The sequence below is a fragment of the Ambystoma mexicanum genome, chromosome 5q (assembly GCF_040938575.1).
Source record: "Ambystoma mexicanum isolate Mex_15411 chromosome 5q, UKY_AmexF1_1, whole genome shotgun sequence".
NCBI classification, from domain to species: Eukaryota; Metazoa; Chordata; class Amphibia; order Caudata; family Ambystomatidae; genus Ambystoma; species Ambystoma mexicanum.
The window spans coordinates 382,184,776-382,190,775 of NC_090933.1; the positions used below are offsets into that span (position 1 = coordinate 382,184,776).

General features: G+C 41.4%; 1 long non-coding RNA gene across 1 annotated transcript in view; it reads left to right on the plus strand.

Moving 5' to 3' along the window:
* The window catches only part of LOC138498584 (uncharacterized), a 92,944-nt gene extending 92,344 nt beyond the window's left edge, over positions 1-600 (plus strand). Inside the window, exon 2 of the long non-coding RNA XR_011278764.1 lies at positions 193-600. This is a non-coding gene — a long non-coding RNA (uncharacterized lncRNA). The remainder of the gene's footprint in view (positions 1-192) is intronic.
* Positions 601-6,000: the final 5,400 nt, after the last annotated feature.

Sequence of the window (6,000 nt, forward strand, 5' to 3'; positions counted from 1 at the left end):
AATGTCATGTATGCCCATATAGAATTGTGTATCAGTTTCTAGGTTATTTTTGTATTTTTTGACATTGTTTGATGTGTGGGCTAATCGTTAGTTTAAACTCTATGCCGAATTAAGAAAATAATACATATATTGCAATAAAGTGTAATAAAGGTCGGGTATTGATACATATATTCTGTTATGTTTTCCAAATAGCTACATGCTGCCTTACTGCAATTGCCATGGATTCCAGATGCCAACTGATGGGTTCTTCATTCATCAGGTGCACGTAGTCATGAACGGGTGGATTACTGTGACTGTTTTGTGGGACGATCGGCCAGGGCCCATGTGTCTGTACGCTGCACTAGCGATTAGGAGTAACATAACATCTTTTATGGTGGTCTAGGCATAAGTTGATGCAGATGCCCTGGAATTCACTCTGGGACCCAAGCGGTTCCTTCATCAAAAACGAACACTTTGTGTATGGAAAAAGAAGAACATGTGTCTCACAATTAACATTTTCGATCATGAGCGAAGAAACAAATTTGCAATTTGATTGAATATGGGAACAGTCGGATGTTCTCAGAGAGTTTATTGTGAAATAAAAGTACTTTACAAATTGTATACTGTTATTGTTTTCTTTTAAAGAGCGGTTTAATAATTTGAATTGTGATGTGGTATGTTGTTAATCGCTGTGTGTTTATTTTTGGGTTCTGCGTCACGTCACATAGGTGGTTATGGGCGCATTTGGCTATGCTGAAGAGGAACGTCACCGAGAAAGGTGTTCATTATCACTAGGGTTGGTTATGTGAGGGTCAGGGACGAGGCATATGATTTACTGACGTCCGGCCAGTTTACCTTAGGCCAATGCAGCAATGGTTAACAATAGCACAAGATGGAGGAGGACAAATGCGGTATGCTGATGTCGAAATGTTTGCGATAAATCAACGTATGTACAAAAATACATGGTCAAACCCTCGGGACAATAATATTTTGTGAGCATTGCACTTGTGAAACTTATGCAATAATGTTTGGGGAGGTGAGGGGCAATGATCATGGTTGGAATATTTCAGACTTAATTTCGAAATAGTTTACAAAGTTTGTTGGAATTCTGTACACAGTTTATATGACGATTGATTTGTGTATTATTTTGACAGTTTTGAAAAAATAAAACGTGGGTGGATTTACAGCAAATTTGCGTAAGGCTCATTGGCAAGGATCAAGAAGCCTGTTTTTTTTAGTGCCTGAGGGTTAGGCTGTAGTCATGGGCAGTGGCCCAAATGTCGGGGTCATGGTATAAGGTCAAGATCCGGACAATGTGGCTACTGGCCATGACCAGAAGGGACAAAATATAGTATTAAAGTGGTCATGTCCACCTGGGACTGTCTTTGTCGTAAAGTTATTTGCAATTAGGATAGATTTGAAAGGGAAGAAAAATGTGCTCATGTTAATATGGTTAGAGGATTTTCTTTTCCCTTTTGGAGGCTGCCATGGAAAGGGAAGATGGGCCCTGTATGGAACTGGCACTTTCCCTTTCCATGGTGGGCATCTTGGAAAAGGATTTTATTCCTAAACCGACCGGCGCGTCCCAATATAGGATGAGAAATCCTATTTTTTAGTAGCACGGGTGACCTCTTTAGAAACCTAGGCTGATAATGGCGTTCATCCCCCATTTTAGGGGCTGAAATGGTGGGTAATGGTCCAGAGACCTCGTTATCCACCCTTGCTTCGCTTGGGCTGATTACTAGGGCTACTGGGCCATATCCACCGTTCCAGTCCCTGGAACGGCACATGAACGCTACAATATTCACATTACTATAACAAAAAATGCAAATGGAAATGTTGGAAAATCTTATTGCGTCTATGTATTTTACTGAGAAATACAAAGTAGATGGAGTCTATGCATTTTTTTTACTTCTCTTTTTTAATTGTGAAAGGTGGTTCCTAAAGGAACATTTATTTTGTTTTTGGATGGATTTTTTTTGGCAGGAGAGCTAAGAACAAAACGTGAGGACGGAAATGAGGGAAGAGGCACCAAAAACTAATATGGAGGGGCAGATGGAAAAGGGGAAAATGTTGTGCATGTGTTATTTCTAAGGTAGGGGGTAGTAGGGTGGCCAAGTGTCCCCGATTTCGCGGGATTGTCCCGCAATTAGGGACTCCGTCCCGCGGTTAGCAAAGTGGCTGTGCGGGACATAGGTTTTCTCGACTTGCGTCAGACAACCTGCCTCCAGCACAGCCACTCTGCAAACTGAAGTGGCCATCTGCTCAGCATGGCGCTGTCGCGTGCTGCTTTCTTTCTCTGGGCGCCTCTCCAGGCCTGGCACCTTTTGAGCCTACAGGTCGAGCTGTAACGCTCGGACACCTGCCTTAATTTAAATGCTAATGCTTTGTTCCTGGGGTCGTGATGGTCATGTTTGCAGTTAAAAAACGTGACCATCACCTCCCCAGGACAAAGCATTTGTATTTAAATTAAGCCAGGAATTAAGAGCCATTAAAAAAATAATTCAAAATAAGGCGGGTCAACCGTGAATGAAGTGACGTCATCACCGCCTTGTGGCCAAGTGTCCCGCGACAGACTATCAAAGAGTTGGCCAGCCTAGGGGGCAGTGTTTCTCATGCTGCATGATTACAGCAGTGGTGGTGTCTCTTGGGGAGGGGGGATGGCGTTGGCTGATGTCATTTTAACGTAAATAGCCATTTTGCCAAAAGTATGTACTGTGTACTAGATTGTTAATGGATGAGTATGAATAGGTGTTGGAGCTGTGCAAGGGAAATGTTGAAGTTGCAAGTTCCTACAGCAGTAGAAAATGTAGTGCCAAACTGTCCATGAAGCACAGATGTTATTGTGAAGTGCGTATGGGTTCTCGGACACGTCATCATGCTGTGCACAAACATATGGTCATGTGGCATTCTCCGGAAGGTGTGCAATGAAGTCAGATGTTCGTAGACATTATGGTTAAGTTGCGCTACTAAAAACCTATGAAATTCAGTAAAAAAAACTTTGTTAAAGGGACGTTATGGTTAAGTTGCACTACTAAAAACCTATGAAATTCAGTAAAAAACTTTGTTAAAGGGACGTTATGGTTCAAAGTAAAACCGAAAAACCCCTGAAATTCACTAGTTATGGTAAGCTAAGCAACCATAACTCGTGCCACCACCGTGCATTGCTAAGACTAACACCCAGGACATCAAAGATAACATCACAAATGTCATTGATGACATCACTGGTGACATCACATATCTAACTCGCTCTTTTTTCCTGTAGTGATGTATCTTGGCCAGTAATAGTTAGGAACAAAAAATGCAAAAAGTACTATATTTGTATACTTATACTTCTAATAGGTTCTTACAATAATTCACTTAGTGTGAACTCACAGCATATGAAACATATACATAAGGAAAATACACACTTGAAAGACAACAATACTTTCTGTCTATGAAGAGAATTAGTAAGGTTATCACCACTTTCTTATTGTTTTGCAATTTTTTTATTACTGTACTTTCTCTGGATATGGTCATATTTGTATTCGGATTACTTTCTTTAAGGTGCAGTCAGATCATGTGATAGTTGTAAATAGGGAAGTAGTAGGTTTGAAGCAGTGCAATCACTTCTGTGCATAAAGATAATCAGTTAGGTTATGAACACTTTCTGTTTCTACTTCTGCTTTTTTTGCGTGGCTCACCTTCCCTTTATATACTCATATTTGTATGTATTGTTCTGTCTTTGGGTTTTATATGTAATAATGAAATTATGTAGTAAGTGGGTTTTATTAGATACTTATTACATGTTGCACAGTACGCAAAACTAATAAGAAAGCATTTATCATTTCACTATTCAACATGGGAAGATTATGAATATTGCACTTCCATCATGTATGCTGCACACAATGCTTATGATTATACATGAGTAGCTTACTGTACTGTAAAGAACTTCATCATAGAATGCTATTTATATCAATGCATTGCTAAATCCACTACATAGATCATATTTATTCCAATGATCCTTGACCCTTTTTTGTCAATATTATAATATGAATCCATTGAACAGACTTCCATGAAAAGTAAATGAACATGTGATGTCATCAGTGATGTCATCAATGACATTTGTGATGTCATCTTTGATCTCCTGGGTATTAGTCTTAGCAATGCACGGTGGTGGCGCGAGTTATGGTTGCTTAGCTTACCATAACTAGCAAATTTCAGGGGTTTTTCGGTTTTACTTTGAACCATAACATCCCTTCAACAATTTTTTTTACTGAATATATATATATATCTCACACAGCCCACGGTAGTGGCCGTGTAGTTAAGGTTAAGCTGCTAAACCCATAGGAAAAGCACTTTTTGAGTGGCTTATTACTTTGCTACCCCTGGATGAATCCACACCAAACTTTGCAAAACAGGTATATGACCCACTCTGAATCTTTTTGCAAAGTTTGGTGAGGTTTGGTCCAGGAGGGGCAAAGGTATAGGGGGGGTCCCAAAATTTATTTTTTTCCCATAGAGAACTATGAGGGCTCAAAAGGGAATTTTCGATTTTACTTGAAACCATAACGTCCTTTTAACAACATTTTTTCAGTGAATATTTATTTATTTTATTTAGTGTAGTCGTTGTCACAGAGGCCACCAAAAAGAGTAATATAATTCTGCATCTAGCATCATGGAAATAGGGCATTTGTATTTAACACTGGGCCTCATTACGAGTTTGGAGGTAGCCATGCACTTAATAGGGCATGGCTACCCCCAAACTCGGGTCCGGTTCTGGGTCCCGCAAAAGGGGACTTACCGGGCCATTCTGACCTTGGAGGGCCCGGTAATTCCCTTTCGCGGGACCTGGACCCGGTACGTCCCCATTCCCATTTCAGTCCCCATAGGGCTCAATGGGAATGGGGAGAATGGTAGTGGCAGTCCCGTTCATAACGGTACCGTTGCTACCATTCTAGTCTGCTCGCGGGTGCCGCTCTGCACGCCTTGTCTGACCAGGCGTGCAGAGCGGCCCCCGCAAGCAAACTCGTAATGTTGCGGTATGGCACTACCGGCGCACTTGTTGCCTTATCACAACGGCCGTAATGAGGCACACTGTATAATTGATGGATAGATTATCCTCAATCTTGCTATTTATGTAATGAAGCATGGTAATAACAAGATGCTGTACAGTGTGCATTTAGTTCTCTATGCATGAAGCGTGCATGCATGTGTGCCTCCTTTTCCTGTTCTCTTCACAAAGCATGTTACAGCCAGATCCATTCACATACTCCAGTCTGGTTCTTATCTCAGTCTAGTCCACAGGTATTTTCTAGTCTTGTGACAACCTCAAGGCCAACACCTTATTGCTCGGCCATTACTAATCTTAGCCTGGAACATGCTAAAATATCACTCCTGCCAAATTCTTTTGTTAAAGCCCTATGTGGCGGCCTCTGTGACCCATTTTATACCCCTAGTTCCCGACACCCTTCCCAGGCATTTCTCTGAATGAGAGCTGATCAAACTAAAGGCAGATAAAATGACTTTGATTTGTAAGTTTGATTTGTAAGAACAAGAGATTGTGGACTGCTCACAGAGCTTTGATGACCTGTTGGGAAGGAGGGGGGATTGTTTTCCCCAGTCTTCTCTGACACTAATGTATCTGGGGAATGTTAATGTTAATGTTAAAGAAATTTTATCGTGCACTGTCACCAATGGATTTGGCCCCCAGGCGCTCAGGCGGATCTGCAAAAAAGAAGGCGGGGTCGGTTAGTTGGGTGAAGAGGGAGTAGGAAAGTGAGAGAAGTGGTGTGCTGTTGGCGGCTTTAGTTCGGTTTTCACCGTGCTCTGAGCTAAGGTGTGAATGCTGGACCGATGTGAAACCTCATGTGCTGTTGGTGCAGTTCATGTGTTTTTTGATTGTTGTTGGAGTGTGGTGAAGTGCGTGCAGTTTGCTGAGCGAGAAGATGGTTGTGTGGATTTTTTGGGTGAGTTAAGTATGCAGATATTTCAACATAGGGTTAGTGTGTTATATATCCTAGTTCTTACACATCTTTTTCT